The sequence below is a fragment of the Oncorhynchus tshawytscha genome, linkage group LG26, assembly GCF_018296145.1.
Source record: "Oncorhynchus tshawytscha isolate Ot180627B linkage group LG26, Otsh_v2.0, whole genome shotgun sequence".
Taxonomy (NCBI): domain Eukaryota; kingdom Metazoa; phylum Chordata; class Actinopteri; order Salmoniformes; family Salmonidae; genus Oncorhynchus; species Oncorhynchus tshawytscha.
In genome coordinates, this window is record NC_056454.1 from 12,415,063 (window position 1) to 12,433,434 (window position 18,372).

General features: G+C 42.8%; 1 protein-coding gene across 3 annotated transcripts in view; it reads right to left on the bottom strand.

Annotated features, from left to right (window-relative positions):
- The window catches only part of LOC112225176 (activin receptor type-1), a 40,533-nt gene extending 23,907 nt beyond the window's left edge, over positions 1-16,626 (bottom strand). The window contains exon 1 of one of the 3 annotated variants that reach the window (XM_024388862.2): positions 16,331-16,626. The gene's annotated coding sequence lies outside the window, so the exon portion shown is untranslated. Of the gene's footprint in view, positions 1-6,182; positions 6,262-16,312 lie in introns of those variants that run through there. The other 2 variants (XM_024388861.2, XM_024388863.2) reach the window with 2 other exon arrangements.
- Positions 16,627-18,372: the final 1,746 nt, after the last annotated feature.

An 18,372-nucleotide genomic window follows, 5' to 3' on the forward strand; every position in this document is an offset into this window, starting at 1 on the left:
CTTCCAGTTGAGCAGCAGAGAAATGCTCCTGTTAACTTGGAAGTGTAGTGCTTAAAACCAAGAACGACTTATGTCGCACCCAGGCCCTGCTGTTCAACTCATCCAATGGCTAAATCAACATTCTTTCAGCATTCAGCTATGCAATTTTTTAAAATTATAATTTTAATAATGAATTTATGCCACATTTTGTACATTGCACTTCGAGAACGTGTCATCCTACAACAAAAACAAACAAAAGAAAGAAAAAAATGTACAGATGAGCTTTTACAGAGCAAACAGTCAAAAATAATTCCGGGACTGAAAACAACTCGGCCATGATAGTTAATTACAGCGTGCTAGACAGCTAACAACTGGGGGTTGCCATAATCACACTAAATCTGAAAAACTCATTAACCTATGGAAGGTCTGCTCCACCCTTGCCAGGGGCCTCATCAAATGGGAGATTAAAAGAGATAAAGTGAAAAGCCCACAGGCAGCCCTCCGTGGCCCTACCCCATTCAGTTCATTCTGGCCCTGTCGGAGCTATCGTTCCTTTCTCTCTCTAGGACTTCAACTCAGCAGCCGACTCTCTCACAATGTAAGGAATGTAATCGAATGCAAAATGGCCCTTTTCTTGTAAAATCACAATACTGACACTCCTGTCCTGGTAAGAGGCGAGTGAGCGCAGCAGGTTTGGTTCCAGGATACGGTGCAAGAAAGGGTCATTTCTGACAGACACACACACACACACACACACACACACACACACACACACACAGGGGCCCATGTATTAGATCATTTAAAATCAAGAGATGCATTTCCTTTCAGCAGTACTATTTCCCCTCCATCATTTTGGCTTGGACAATGCCTAGAGAGACCCTCCTGAAACCATTTTGTCTCAGATGACCTACTCGTCACGAAGTAAAATTAGGCGGCAGGTAGCCTAGTGGTTAGAGCGTTGGACTTGTTGCAAGATCGAATCCCCGAGCTGACAAGGTACAAATCTGTCGTTCTTCCCCTGAATAAGGAAGTTAACCCACTGTTCCTAGGCCGTCATTGAAAATAAGAGTTTGTTCCCACTGCCTGGTTAAATAAAAGGTATTTAAAAAAATGAAGTTTGATTTCTTATCGGACAACTCATGATACCCTGGGATGGTGTTGGCAGGGACTACTGATGTGGTCAGACAACCTTGTTCACTTTGAAATGACATTGGGAGTGAGGAGATGGGGAAACAGATTGCTACAGCAAAGCAAGTGTTTTGATTCCATCGAATGCAGCAGAGGATCTTCAGCCTCAACCGTTAACACGTTGCACAGGTGAGACGCGAGAGCAAGAAAGAAAACAATTAACGACTGCACCACCACAGAAGCTCTAAAATGTTCGAAAACCCCAAGCAACGAGAACCCCAGAACAATTAAATAAAAGTGATCTGTGCTACAGAGATGAATCAAGGGTAATTATTCAAGAACAAAGTTTATAGCTTCGAGAAGACATTCAAGACAAGAAGTCAGCATATTGCACCGGGCAGCAGTCACCATGGCACTGCGGAGTTCATTGTAGGACCACCATCACAACACTCGCCACGGCCAATTCAAACACTGTCTTTATGACCTTTAGCAATGTTTGCAGAAAGTGGAATGCACAAACATTCTCCCTCCGATTGACCCTCTGACAAAGATCAGTGTGCTGGAGCGTCAGAGCCCTCCAATAGCACCCTGATTTGTACCACCTCTTCTCCACTGTCAGACCTGATTGGTCACATTGGGCTCGCGGACAAAGATCAAGTGGGCTATGAGAGGAGAAACCTCTTATTAAAAAAAAAAGACTCTAAAATTACAGTATGGAAGCAACGAGAAGAATCGTAGGCGACATCACCAAGCAGAGGGAATTTCAATACGTTTCTATTGACTCTATGTCCTGTGGCAGAAAGTGAGCTTCGCCGTTGAGAGCGGGTTTAACAAGACCAGTCCCCCAAGCCACACACACACACACACACACACACACACACACCACCCCACGCCCTCCATGTCAGCGTGAGTCTTCCCACGCTGGCTGAGTACCACACAGCACTACTGCAGCTGGACCATCACAGTCGCACCCTCCTGTCAATGGAAGCTTTATGACCTGGTATTCCTGATAGTCAATTGCTCCTTCAATTACAGAGGATAGCTGACGGGACAGTATAATTGGATCTCCTCTCGCAGTGATCTTGAAGCACACAAAAGTGGCACTGTTCAATAGCATTATCCAGGGCTCTAAGCTGACCCTTTTTTTTGGTTCTTCCTACAAGGGTCATGTGCGTGCCTAAGTTGGAAAAAAAGTAGGTGCACACAAAAATGAAGGAGAACAAAAAAAATTTTTTTGCTAATACAACTAGAATCCTAGCACTCCTTAAATTGAAATTCCAGGTCACACAGCAAAATATTTAGGCACATATGCAAGTCAAATGGTGGCACTGTAGATGCCTGTTGTCTTGGTTATGAGGTTTTAATAATTTGGGAACATAATGTCATTACAGGTGAGAGTGACAGATTTGGGGTCTATTTACTTTCTAAAATATTTAGTGTTTGGCCTCCATCAGACGTTTAACCCAGCTTCCTCACAAGGCCATGGAGAGACAACTAACAGCAGCACACAACAGACAAGGAGGTCCAAGTCGAACTGCAGCACAGCACAAACACACGTTTGATATTAATGAGTGTGACTAACGCTAGTCTTGAGACGTAAATCCGGGAAACATATTTGTTTGCAAGAGGAGAGGCTAGGGTTCTCAAACTCGTGTACTATGATACTTTGGAGTATTTACACACCATGCCAAAAAATGGCTGCCTCGGTTTTATCTTCTACCACCGGCTCGTTACCTACTGTAGGTATTAGGACAGATCCCACAAAATCGTACGTATAGGCCTTACTCTAACACTGCTCATTTAAAACTTTCCAAAACACAGACTTAACTTTTAAAACATATCATATCAGTTTCCAATCAAACATATCAAGGGATCAATCAAACAGAGGTCACTGCTCAATCACACACCGGCCGCGCTGCGAGTGAGCGTCGCATAACAAATGTACACATACACTTTAAATCATTTCACCCCCGGCGCGCGAACGAGTGTCTGCGTAGCCCAGAACTCAAATAGAACTCGGTTCTATTTCAGATGCTCCACGCGCAGCAACCCCCTCCTTATTGGATATCAGGTAGTTACAAACCCACGTGGATGCTTGAAAAACAAACAAGGAGAGGTTAAAGACAACTTAAAAACTAAATAGGTTTCCCTTTTTAAACGGTGGATTAAAATCGTCAGAGTAGAGAAAGACAATTTTGATTGACTCGGTAGGGTGTCCAATCAAAAAGGCATATTTCAAATATGTTAATTATGTAGATAATCTAAGAAAAACAATGGTCCAAACTTCATGTCTCTATCATAATCCGTTCAAAGATTATTGGAGTTTTTAACCCTTTTAGGATGGGCAAAATTAGGCTGACTAAATCAACGGAAGCTAGGGGGGAGAGAAAGGGGTCCAAAAATTGCACAGCGCCGTGTCAGTCAGGCTGAACAATGAGAACATTTTCAGGGTCTGCTGAGCACAAAACTTGAACGTTGTGAAAATTCTGTACAACTTCCAGCGCACATTTACTGTGAACACTGAGGCCGTACCCTCTGTTATAACAGTGGCTAAGTAGGCTACTGTGGCTATTTTATCATAATGTAGACCTATCAGAGTGGCCTACCATCAAAAACAAAATGGAGAAAACGCATCCCATAACATTTTAACATGGAAATAGCTGTTCTATCATTCAGCCTATAGGGTCAGCCAATGTGTGGTGTGCAACATAGGCCTACATCCCATGAGACTTTTGAAGAAAAAAAAAAAATGCAGAGTTTGACATTATGCTCTTTATCCACTTGTCCTTCAGACAAGGAGGTGACTGAAAATGGTGTTGTGTTGTTTGATGCAAGGAACCACTTTACAAAATAAAATGCATTATTATTCCCATACCATTATTACAGAGAATCAAACAAATGGATGCTGCCCTCTGCCTATTGGCTACTTAGCTTCTAAAAGCCTGTCTCAAAATACAACACTGCCCCTTTAAGACATAAAAAGCTCTTTACTGGACTCTCTTTTCGAAGATGTCTAGAAATGTACACATTTTGTGCTATTGTAGGAAGCAATCCCTCCCTTATTACTGACTACAAATGATCTATAGCTGGGCTCATAACTCACTAACTAGCAAAGGATATATAACAACAATTTACACAGGTGGCTACATGTAGCTCTCGCTTTGATCTGACAACAAGCTCATCTACTCACGACCACAGTTGTAAACACAGTCGGATCGAAGTAAATGGCACAGATCCATATATGGCAATGGTCAATTTGCATATAGGCCTATTGCAGCACTGATTGGTTATGAGATTCTAGTTTTCCCTGTTAACACTATCAACAGTTGCCTTCACTGTGACAATTGTGATCAAATCAACGCTATATTAGCCACTTTCAATGCAACATACGGAAACAAAAGGAACTATAAATGTCAACAAAGCACTGAGCATACCACTAGCTTTGTATTTTCAAAGCCTTTTACATTTAACTCAGCTCGTGTCTTGCTAATTCAGCTTTTTGCGACCCGCAGAAACTACTTTGAAGATGACCCCCACAAAAGTCTCCAAAGGTTGCACCGTTCTGTCAACAGAGCTCGGTGATCATTATCGGATGTATTCGGTTACAAAAATTAGACTTTTTGGATATACTGTCAATGAAATGTTAGAGAAATACCCCACTGAACTATTTAGAACATGAAGAATCAATATTTGTCTTCGTAAAAATGTTTAACATAAGGAACTGACATTTCATCAACCAATGCGCATTCTCACCCCCTCGGGGTAGAGTGGGAAGACACCCTAGACTCCAGGTCAAACTTCTACAAAGAACCAGCTAAAAAGAGGACAATATGCATGTCAAGTAAAATAACAACCCAATGTTCATCTCCCAGGACAAACTAGCTTGCGACAGCTAGCGATCTTTAAATGTCCAAGAATGTTTCATGCGATTCGACAAATTAATATACTGTATGTTCAGAGTTGGATTTGATATTTTAACCTGCGTGTCCTGATCGCATCTGTCGCGGATGGATAAAAATCAACATGTGCTCGATGGCGTGGATGGTGTAGTCAGCATGTTAGGGAATTTAACCTGCAATTACAATCCTTTAAAAAAAAGCACACTATGCAAAAATCGCTCCGCCATTTTCTGGTTGTAAAATTCTAAGTTCACCTAATTTCAGTTTATGACAAAACAAGCATCTAAACCACTGAAATATATTTTCCATAACCAAGGTTATTGTATTTTCAGCTGGTGTACAAAACACAAAAATAAAACAGAAGTACAGGAAGCATAGAAATAGTGCACATAGAACAGATCTACTGCTTCTTAGACTTGCTTTCAATGAGAATGACAGATCAATGTAAATTTGGTTGGATCACCCAAAAAAACAACATATTGCAGCTTTAATTCTATTAGTATTCTATATCCACTCCAAAGCCCAGGAATGGAGAGCAAATAAAGGCAGAGAAACCAAACAGAGCCATAACTTTCCCCCTCTAACAGCTGAGCAATAAGAGCACTGAAGCGAGTGAAGCGCTCATAAAATGTGTATTGCAGACTGTCTCCAGTGCAGTCTCGGGGTAATGGGAGAGCGAGGAGCCAGGAACACTGCGGATCTGTGTCTGCTCTAGGCTGCGCAGACGGCAGACTCCCGTCTCCATTTGCTTTTCACCCACATTTGCAGAGGATAGAAACAGAAATCAATAACCCACTGGAGAGCCACCAAAGGAGAGGCACCCGGCGGCAGGAGCAGACACACACAGAAGTAGGACCAAAGTCTGGCTGGGGCACAGACATTCTCTGCCTGACTTCCTGTCTCGCACTGAGCCGAGGCTGCAGAGCCCGCCAGGCCCCAGACGACTAGGTTACACTCATCCTAATATGTTTCGGCTGCACAAGGCTTATGATTATTAAAGCCTCAAGGATTTCGACTAAAAATAACATGCAGACAGAGGCCACGTCCTAAAAAGCAGTGGACACAGGGGTAAAACAGGCCAAGCGACCAATATGCTGTGTTCCTCCGCAACCCCACTGCCTCCACAACTGTCAGCTCTACTGCTAATCCAAATAGAAAATTAAAAGCACAACTTACTCGCATGTCAGCGCCGGGCACACATGGTCAGCAGCGCCAGCCTCGCAGCTGATGGGTCCTTAAAGAGATTGCTGCTCCGTTGCTGGAGTCTCTGCCAAGTCCTGCCCCCCCCGCTCCCACTCTCTCTCTCCCTTTCTCCATCCGTCCCTCCCTCCCACACACGCACATTCATACACACAGGTCCCTCCCTCCCACACACGCACATTCATACACACAGGGATGCAACCAACCACACACATAGTTACACACACCTCTTCTCTTACCCTCCCAGGCTGATTTGAGACGGATCTACCTACACCACTGCGCCTGAGCCAGCCCCAGACTCCTGCTCAGACTTGAAGCTCTGTGTCTCTGTGGACGGCACAGTCTGTTGTTAATGACAGTGTGTGTAACCTTATCCTCCCGCAGGCCAGTCATGGCTCTCTCTCTCTCACACACAGAGCAAGGCAAGCTCTTCTCTCTCTGCTTTGCTCTCATAATGCTCCAGCCTATACTGCCTGCTGTTTCTGACAGCCAAATGACTGTGTACAGAGAAATGATTGCTGTCGGAGGACTGTTTCCCCCTTCTCTTCTCTTTCGCCTCTGTTTTCCGAACTGTTCAGGGCCTCTGTGGGCAAATTATGCACTTTACGGTGCTCTAAAAGAGCAGCTGCGGAATGGATCTGGGGAGGAAAGGCCAGTACATCTGCTCCGATAGAAAGTGGATATCATGTAATGTAGAAGTAATGATTATGGGAGAGAATTAGAAATTGGTTTAAAACAGCATGTTGGGTCAGAAACGAGTTGTGTTGAACCCACTAACCCAACATGAACACATGGAGTTGAAATGGCCTTGATCAGAAAATAGAACGCTACTGGTTGCACTTAGGCATAACAGCCCAGTAGGTAAACCGTGGATGACTCAAACAGCATCTAGAAATTACACTGTGAATCTACTATCATCTAGTACAGGGTTTCCCCAACCTCGGTCCTGGGACCCAGATGAAACCAAAATGTGCCACCAAAACCAAAACGTGCACCAAGCTTGGGAAACCCTGATCTAGTAGATAAAAGTCCACAATTAAAATTTTTAAAAGTTAGAAAAATCATTATGGCGCTGACAAACATGTTAATATCCAGAATCACATTGGCAATATCATTACAACAATACGTTTTGTTCCACCATCAAAGGAGCTTTAGTAAACCTGTTCCACTGCTTTAAACGGAGTTGTTAACTGTCGTTAACTGTGACAACATTAAATGAACATCTTCATGAAAAAAAATAGGAGTCCTACATTTCTGAGCAGCCTACCAGAGATTTTCCCAACATTCACCAGTGTCATTGGGCCAAAGCACAATGATTACATTGTCAGGAAGGACACTGGAGAAAGAGCGCTAATCAGGGCGTTATGGGTGAGCAGGCAAGATCAAGTCAGACCCTTCACCTCAGTTGACTAGAGCAGGAGCCCTGAGCGCCCCTTGGGTCTGACCCGTGTCTCCGTCCAGACTGACGTCCCGCTATCTGACCGCTTATCAGCAGACTCCAGGACACGAGTCACTGAGCTCACCAGGCGCCCACAAAGGCAACATGACCCCAGTGAAGAGGCAAGGAATCAGCTAAACTAGCGAGACACTCTCCAGATCACTAACCTCTCACTCACCCAGTCAGTCATACAGCTCCATTAGTAGGTACAAACATCCAGCACAGCTCTGCTATTCTGAACAACTTTCAAAGCAAATTCTATCAATTATACTGAACAAAAACATACAAGGCAACATGCAAAAATGTCAGATTTTGCTGAGTTACGGTTCATATAAGGAAATCAGTCAATTGAAATAAGTTCACTAGGCCCTAATCTATGGATTTCACTTGACTGGGCAGGGTCGCAGCCATGGGTGGGCATAGGCCCACCCACTTGGGAGCCAGGCCCAGCCAATCAGAATGAGTTTTTCCACAAAGGGGCTTTATTATGGGCAGAAATAATCCTCAGCACCCGCTCCCGCTCCCCCCAAACGATCCCGCAGGTGAAGAAGCCGGATGTGCTAGCGTGGTTACACGTGGTTTGCGGTTCTGAGGGTGGTTGGACATACTGCCAAATTCTCTAAAACGACATGGCTTATGGAACATTGGATTCTCTGGCAACAGCTCTGGTGGACATTCCTGCAGCCATGACAATTGCACACTCCCTCAAAACTTGAGACATCATGTTTAGAGTGGCAATTTTATTTATTTTCCGGTCACAACTTGCAGGCTTGTTTTCGAGTTGTTGTGCGTTTTGTTGCCAACCTGTTTTGCTACCTGACAACTTTACGGTTTTCACTTTTTAATTACCGTTCATATACTTATTTTTTCCTCAACTTTTTCACTCCGGACGCTTTATCTGGACATGATTCGTCAGGACCTCCAACAGCCGAAGCTAAGTAGTAACATTAACATGATGCCTTCTAATTGCAGCCGCTGTACTCGCCTTACGGCGAGGATAGCTGTGCTGCAAGCCCAGCTTCAGACGCAATCGTTAGGCAGGGGTAATTTCAGTGTAGGAAAGGATGAAACAGCGTCTGTGCCACCAGTAAGTACAGATAGTAGTATAAATCCCCTGGCACAGTCCCCGCAGCCGGACAACTTTCTCATGGTTTCTGGAAGGAAATGCTGTAGGAACGCTCAACCGGTGTCGCTCATTCAGCCGACAGAAACTTTCAACCGGTTTTCCCCATTAAGCAGCGAGTCGGAGTCAGAGGCCGATTCTTCTCTGGTCTCTACTCCTCCCGTTACGGGGTCTGAGACGCCGAAGCTTCCCACCATTAGCTCTGACAAATTGAAAACTCTAGTCATTGGCGACTCCATTACCCGCAGTATTAGACTTAAAGCGAATCATCCAGCGATCATACACTGTTTACCCGGGGGCAGGGCTACCGACGTTAAGGCTAATCTGAAGATGGTGCTGGCTAAAGCTAAAACTGGCGAGTGTAGAGAGTATAGAGATATTGTTATCCACGTCGGCACCAACGATGTTAGGATGAAACAGTCAGAGATCACCAAGCGCAACATAGCTTCTGCGTGCATATCAGCTAGAAAGATGTATCGGCATCGAGTAATTGTCTCTGGCCCCCTCCCAGTTAGGGGAGTGATGAGCTCTACAGCAGAGTCTCACAACTCAATCGCTGGTTGAAAACTGTTTTCTGCCCCTCCCAAAAGATAGAATTTGTAGATAATTGGCCCTCTTTCTGGGACTCACCCACAAACAGGACCAAGCCTGACCTGCTGAGGAGTGACGGACTCCATCCTAGCTGGAGGGGTGCTCTCATCTTATCTACCAACATAGACAGGGCTCTAACTCCTCTAGCTCCACAATGAAATAGGGTGCAGGCCAGGCAGCAGGCTGTTAGCCAGCCTGCCAGCATAGTGGAGTCAACCACTAGCACAGTCAGTGTAGTCAGCTCAGCTATCACCATTGAGACCGTGTCTGTGCCTCGACCTAGGTTGGGCAAAACTAAACATGGCGGTGTTCGCCTTAGCAATCTCACTAGGATAAAGACCACCTCCATTCCTGTCATTACTGAAAGAGATCATGATACCTCACATCTCAAGATAGGGCTACTTAATGTTAGATCCCTTACTTCAAAGGCAATTATAGTCAATGAACTAATCACTGATCATAATCTTGATGTGATTGGCCTGACTGAAACATGGCTTAAGCCTGATGAATTTACTGTTTTAAATGAGGCCTCACCTCCTGGCTACACTAGTGACCATAATCCCCGTGCATCCCGCAAAGGCGGAGGGGTTGCTAACATTTACGATAGCAAATTTCAATTTACAAAAAAAAAAAAATGACGTTTTCGTCTTTTGAGCTTCTAGTCATGAAATCTATGCAGCCTACTCAATCACTTTTATAGCTACTGTTTACAGGCCTCCTGGGCCATATACAGCGTTTCTCACTGAGTTCCCTGAATTCCTATCGGACCTTGTAGTCATAGCAGATAATATTCTAATCTTTGGTGACTTTAATATTCACATGGAAAAGTCCACAGACCCACTCCAAAAAGGCTTTCGGAGCCATCATCGACTCAGTGGGTTTTGTCCAACATGTCTCTGGACCCACTCACTGTCACAGTCATACGCTGGACCTAGTTTTGTCCCATGGAATAAATGTGGTGGATCTTAATGTTTTCCTCATAATCCTGGACTATCGGACCACCATTTTATTACGTTTGCAATTGCAACAAATAATCTGCTCAGACCCCAACCAAGGAACATCAAAAGTTGTGCTATAAATTCACAGACAACACAAAGATTCCTTGATGCCCTTCCAGACTCCCTCTGCCTACCCAAGGACGCCAGAGGACAAAAATCAGTTAACCACCTAACTGAGGATCTCAATTTAACCTTGCGCAATACCCTAGATGCAGTTGCACCCCTAAAAACTAAAAAAAATTCTCATAAGAAACTAGCTCCCTGGTATACAGAAAATACCCGAGCTCTGAAGCAAGCTTCCAGAAAATTGGAACGGAAATGGTGCCACACCAAACTGGAAGTCTTCCGACTAGCTTGGAAGGACGGTACCGTGCAGTACCGAAGAGCCCTTACTGCTGCTCGATCATCCTATTTTTCCAACTTAATTGAGGAAAATAAGAACAATCCGAAATTCCTTTTTGATACTGTCGCAAAGCTAACTAAAAAGCAGCATTCCCCAAGAGAGGATGACTTTCACTTTAGCAGTGATAAATTCATGAACTTCTTTGAGGAAAAGATTATGATTATTAGAAAGCAAATTACGGACTCCTCTTTAAACCTGCGTATTCCTCCAAACCTCAGTTGTCCTGAGTCTGCACAACTCTGCCAGGACCTAGGATCAAGAGAGACGCTCAAGTGTTTTAGTACTATATCTCTTGACACAATGATGAAAATAATCATGGCCTCTAAACCTTCAAGCTGCATACTGGACCCTATTCCAACTAAACTACTGAAAGAGCTGCTTCCTGTGCTTGGCCCTCCTATGTTGAACATAATAAACGGCTCTCTATCCACTGGATGTGTACCAAACTCACTAAAAGTGGCAGTAATAAAGCCTCTCTTGAAAAAGCCAAACCTTGACCCAGAAAATATAAAAAACTATCGGCCTATATCGAATCTTCCATTCCTCTCAAAAATTTTAGAGAAGGCTGTTGCTCAGCAACCCACTGCCTTCCTGAAGACAAACAATGTATACGAAATGCTTCAGTCTGGTTTTAGACCCCATCATAGCACTGAGACGGCACTTGTGAAGATGGTAAATTACATTTTAATGGCATCGGACCGAGGCTCTGCATCTGTCCTCGTGCTCCTAGACCTTAGTGCTGCTTTTTATACCATCGATTCACCACATTCTTTTTGAGATATTGGAAACCCAAATTGGTCTACACGGACATGTTCTGGCCTGGTTTAGATCTTATCTGTCGGAAAGATATAAGTTTGTCTCTGTGAATGGTTTGTCCTCTGACAAATCAACTGTAAATTTCGGTGTTCCTCAAGGTTCCGTTTTAGGACCACTATTGTTTTCACTATATATATATATTTTACCTCTTGGGGATGTTATTCGAAAACATAATGTAAACTTTCACTGCTATGCGGATGACACACAGCTGTACATTTCAATGAAACATGGTAAAGCCCCAAAATTGCCCTCGCTAGAAGCATGTTTTTCAGACATAAGGAAGTGGATGGCTGCAAGCTTTCTACTATTAAACTCGGACAAAACAGAGATGCTTGTTCTAGGTCCCAAGAAACAAAGAGATCTTCTGTTGAATCTGACAATTATTCTTAATGGTTGTACAGTCGTCTCAAATAAAACTGTGAAGGACCTCGGCGTTACTCTGGACCCTGATCTCTCTTTTGAAGAACATATCAAGACCATTTCGAGGACAGCTTTTTTCCATCTACGTAACATTGCAAAAATCAGAAACTTTCTGTCCAAAACTGATGCAGAAAAATTAATCCATGCTTTTGTCACTTCTAGGTTAGACTACTGCAATGCTCTATTTTCCGGCTACCCGGATAAAGCACTAAATAAACTTCAGTTAGTGCTAAATACGGCTGCTAGAATCCTGACTAGAACCAAAAAATTTGATCATATTACTCCAGTGCTAGCCTCTCTACACTGGCTTCCTGTCAAAGCAAGGGCTGATTTCAAGGTTTTACTGCTAACCTACAAAGCATTACATGGGCTGGCTCCTACCTATCTCTCTGATTTGGTCCTGCCGTACATACCTACACGTACGCTACGGTCACAAGACGCAGGCCTCCTAATTGTCCCTAGAATTTCTAAGCAAACAGTTGGAGGCAGGGCTTTCTCCTATAGAGCTCCATTTTTATGGAACGGTCTGCCTACCCATGTCAGAGACACAAACTCGGTCTCAACCTTTAAGTCTTTACTGAAGACTCATCTCTTCAGTGGGTCGTATGATTGAGTGTAGTCTGGCCCAGGAGTGGGAAGGTGAACGGAAAGGCTCTGGAGCAACGAACCGCCCTTGCTGTCTCTGCCTGGCTGGTTCCCCTCTTTCCACTGGGATTCTCTGCCTCTAACCCTATTACAGGGGCTGAGTCACTGGCTTACTGGGGCTCTCTCATGCCGTCCCTGGAGGGGGTGCGTCACCTGAGTGGGTTGATTCACTGTTGTGGTCATCCTGTCTGGGTTGGCGCCCCCCCCCTTGGGTTGTGCCGTGGCGGAGATCTTTGTGGGCTATACTCAGCCTTGTCTCAGGATGGTAAGTTGGTGGTTGAAGATATCCCTCTAGTGGTGTGGGGGCTGTGCTTTGGCAAAGTGGGTGGGGTTATATCCTTTCTGTTTGGCCCTGTCCGGGGGTGTCCTCGGATGGGGCCACAGTGTCTCCTGACCCCTCCTGTCTCAGCCTCCAGTATTTATGCTGCAGTAGTTTATGTGTCGGGGGGCTGGGGTTAGTTTGTTATATCTGGAGTACTTCTCCTGTCCTATTCGGTGTCCTGTGTGAATCTAAGTGTGCGTTCTCTAATTCTCTCCTTCTCTCTCTCGGAGGACCTGAGCCCTAGGACTATGCCCCAGGACTACCTGACATGATGACTCCTTGCTGTCCCCAGTCCACCTGGCCATGCTGTTGTTCCAGTTTCAACTGACCTGAGCCCTAGGACCATGCCCCAGGACTACCTGACATGATGACTCCTTGCTGTCCCCAGTCCACCTGGCCATGCTGCTGCTCCAGTTTCAACTTCCACCCGACTGTGCTGCTGCTCCAGTTTCAACTGTTCTGCCTTATTATTATTCGACCATGCTGGTCATTTATGAACATTTGAACATCTTGGCCATGTTCTGTTATAATCTCCACCCGGCACAGCCAGAAGAGGACTGGCCACCCCACATATCCTGGTTCCTCTCTAGGTTTCTTCCTAGGTTTTGGCCTTTCTAGGGAGTTTTTCCTAGCCACCGTGCTTCTACACCTGCATTGCTTGCTGTTTGGGGTTTTAGGCTGGGTTTCTGTACAGCACTTTGAGATATCAGCTGATGTACGAAGGGCTATATAAATAAATTTGATTTGATATCATCCCCAGCACAAAGTGCACCTGTGTAATGATTATGCTGTTTAATCAGCTTATTGATATGCCACATCTGTCAGGTGGATGGATTATCTTGACAAAGGCTTAAACGCTGACTAACAATGAAACAAATTTGTGCACAGAATTAGAGAGAAATAGGCTTTTTGTGCATATGGAACATTTCTGGGATCTTTTATTTCAGCTCATGAAACACAGGACTAATGCTTTACATGTTGTGTTTATATTTTTGATCAGTGTATATGCACCATTTCTACCACTGTTTTATAGACCGGTCAGAGCTACAGATTCCCTTCAATATTGATACCAACAAAATAAATGACAAGTGATCAACACTCCTTCGTGTATTACAAACTGTCTAGTAGTCGATTTCATAAGTAAATTCACACATCGTTCACATCTGTGACAATGTCAACAGTAGGGCCGTCAACTATCAGCTTCAAAAATATAATGCTTTCAAGGATCACGGCAAGCAGCGAGGCATGCCTGCCTCGACACATCCCGATGATCTCACACAGTCACCACCGTAACTTAGTCACCTTAGACAGCTGAGCATTTACACATTATCATCATCGTGAACTCTTGACTCATTTGAGAATGGAGGCTAACCTTGGATTATTTATGACACACTGGAAAGACACTGATGCCAATGGGATGATTTGTTTCATCAACTAGAATCCATTAAAGCAACTAAGGGACAACTGATTGATTCACAGCCAATAACTGACAATGTGAGCATATAACCACAGAGGTTTATTGAAAAGAGCAGGACCTCTAAATGGTGATACTAATGACTTGTATGTGTTATGTAGAAGGGACATACATATCAATATGATGCACCAGAAGTGTTAATATTATGTAATGTAGCCCAAGTGAGGCCAAAAGTCCTTAGTGTGTTGTCTGTGCATGCTCTTCTTTGGTCCTCTTTTAAATTAAAGCACACAAAGAAGTGAACCGTGAACTATCAGGTAGCAATCAATGTTTTTTGAATGGGATCGTCTTTCAGATGGGACGTTAAACAGGTGACCTGACTCTGTAGTCACTAAAGATCCCAAGGTACTTATTTTAAGAGTAGGGTTGTTAACCCCAGTGTCCTGGCTAAATTCCCAATCTGGCCTTCATACCATCATGTCCACCTAATCATCCCCAGCTTCCAATTGGCTCATTCATCCCCCCGTAACTATTCCCCGGGTCATTGATGTAAATGAGAAGGAGGGTGTTCTCAGTCAATATACCTGGTAAAATCTGGGATAAATACAAATTTTCCCCAATGTCGGGAAGTATGTATATTGTCTTCCCCCTCTCCAGCTACAGGACCATTGTGATGCTTATTGCCCAGCATGGGATTAATGGAGGCACACAATCAAGGAGTGGTGCTCCCAACAAAGTCTACATGACAAAGGCACACTAACAACATGAAAACTGGATGTAATTTTGCACCTACAAATGACTAACCCCTGAGCATAAAAAGTCGTAGCTGTAAGAAGTTAAAGGGGCAAACAGAAATTGCTACATCCATTTTTGGTCTAATAAATTAATGATATGCACCCATTGATTCTTGAAGAATAAAACTTGTCTCATGAGCTTAGTTCAATTGTCCTAAACCTTAAGAACCCAAAGTAGAAAGGTGTTTTACTCCCATGTTTGTAAACAAACACTATATAGCCCCAAAACATGGTTAAAACTAATGTTGGTATCATGGATGGTCAGTCCTTGCATCCATAGCTGTCTATCAATTTGAGATTGGTTACATTACTCCAACCCCATCCCTTAGCCTTTTACCGAAATAGGGGTGGAGAATACGCTTTAATACTGTTTCTGCTGCTGATTGCCTGCGTTAAACAAATCCAAATGTAGCCTACTATCTAGATGTTGCCACTAGATTATTTAATTGGGTTAAAAGCTGCGATATGCAACTTTTGGGCGACCAAACCAAATTCACATAGGTATGCGAGTTATAGATCTGTCATTCTCATTGAAAGCAAGTCGAACAAGCGGTAGATATGTTCTATGCTTCCCTTTCTTAAATTTCGTATTTGCTCTTTTACTTTCGGTTTTGTACACCAGCTTCAAACAGCTGAAAATACAATATTTGTAATTATGGAAAATATATTTCTACACTATACTTGCTTGTTTTGTGACAAAGTGAAATGATGCTTACCATTATATTTTTTTTGTAACCAGAAATTGGCGAAGCGATTTCTGCATGGTTAATAAGGGGAGTTTGGGTTACTAGGTTATTGTGGCATTCCCATCTATTGGGGGAAAAAAAAAAAAAAAAAATGTTATCCTCCAGAACATTATTCGTTTCTCTCCAGATTGAAAAAACAAGGTAGCCTAAAGGATAGTTTATAGGCCTAGTATTTCAAAGAGATAAATTTACATTTTCTGGTTAACCTAGAGTTTGTGAGAGAGACTTGAAAGTGCCATCCACTGACTTTCCCATAGGGAAAACTAAGGCTGTAGCTAGTCTACAGGTTACGTTTGTACTATTTAGGATCCGCGCAAATCCAAAGAATAGGCTACGCCTAAGACTCTCTACAGGTAGCTACATATTCCAAATAAAATATAAAAACAAACAACTTACCTTACATGTAAAACTTACTAAGTGCGTTGAGGACGCGCAGACGTAACCTTATGTGCTAAAAGCACAAGTCAGGCTAGTCTGCCATCTCCCGAAAATTCACCGAAAATAGCCTATTTGTTTAGATTCCTTCAAAAGCAAGATTCCAGTTTCAGCCGACATTGCCCTTCGACTTTGATGCAATGTTACAATTTAACGAACGTTCATAATCCAAAGTAATACAAAGTTGCGGTCAGTAACTTGGCCAGCGTTCCAAAAGCTTCGGTGTTCCTCACTCGATATTCTTATGGAGTGGAGCTACGCTACGACAATTCCTAGGAGGAAGTAGCCTGCAACTCACTGTAATTGGAGGACCATTACAACATCATTTCCTCTGCGCATATTCCCACAACAGCCACCTAGTTAGGCGGTCACCTATGATATTTGAATTTGAAATGTATTTATTTTCAGTAATCTCATATCTGTATTGCAAAACATGCATGTAAGGAAAACATTATAGCCTATGTTCAACAAATTCTCATCCATGAGACTTACATTCAAGAAAAAAAATCCATGAATAGGATACTTTAGACAATACAAGGAGCCATTATATATAAAACCTTACACCTATCATATCGTTTAAGATCAGAGAAGGAAGGAGATAAATATGTATTTTCATCTGCTGCATTGCAATCGCCTCATACGAACCATCCTGATCTCGCGAGTTTAGCGAAACAGAATGTGAGCTGACAAGATCAGGATGGCTCGTACGAAGCTAAAATTTCAAGCCCATTCATTGAAGATTTGCCTAACATTTGAAGACTAGGAGTAATATAGGTCTAAATAGAAAGTTTTCAAATAATAAAGAATATCAAATACATATATTTTTTATTATTGAAATATATATATATATATATATATATATATATATATATATATATATATATATATATATATATATATACACAATATATATAATATATATATATATATACAATATATATAATATATATATATATAACAACACAGCGGTAGGTAGCCTAGTGGTTAGAGCGTTGAAACTAGCAACTGAAAGGTTCAAAGATCAAATCCCCAAGGTATAAATCTGTCATTCTACCCAGTTAACGTCACTGTTCCTAGACCTTCATTGAAAATAAGAAATTGTTCTTAACTGACTTGCCAAGTTGAATATATATATTTACATAACAATCAAAAGGTTGGACACCTACTCATTCTGCCGTTTTTCTTTATTTTCTACTATGAAATAACACATATCGAATCATGTAGTATCCAAAAAAGTGTTAAGCAAATCAAAATATATTTTATGTTTGAGATTATTCAAAGTAGCCACCCTTTGCCTTCATGACAGTTTTGCACACTCTTGACATTTTCTCAGCCAGCTTCACGAGGTAGTCACCTGAAATGCATTTCAGTTAACAAGTGTGCCTTGATGAAAGTTCATTTGTTGAATTTCATTCCTTCTTAATGTGTTTGACCTGATTAGTTGTGTTGTGACAAGATAGGGATGGTATACAGAAGACAGCCCTATTTGGTAAAAGACCAAATCCATATTATTGCAAGAACAGCTCAAATAAGCAAAGAGAAACGACAGTCCATCATTATTTTAAAACATGAAGGTCAGTCAATCTGGAAAATTCAAGCGCTATGATGAAACTGGTTCTCATGAGGACTGCCACAGGAAAGGAAGACCCCCTGCTGCAGAGGATAAGTTCATTAGAGTTAACTGCACTTCAGATTGCAGCCCAAATAAATGCTTCACAGAGTTCAAGTAACAGACAAATCTCAACATCAACTGTTCAGAGGAGACTGCGTTAATCAGGCCTTCATGGTCAAATTGCTGCAAAGAAACCCCTACTAAAGAACATCAATAAGAAGAAGAGACTTGCTTGGGCCAAGAAACACGAGCCATGGACATTAGACTGGTGGAAATCTGTCCTTTGGTCTGATGAGTCCAAATTTGAGATTTTTGGTTCCAACCGCCATGTCTTTGTGAGACACAGAGTAGGTGAACGGATGATCTCCGCATGTGTGGTCCCCACCATGAAACATGGAGGAGGTGTGAT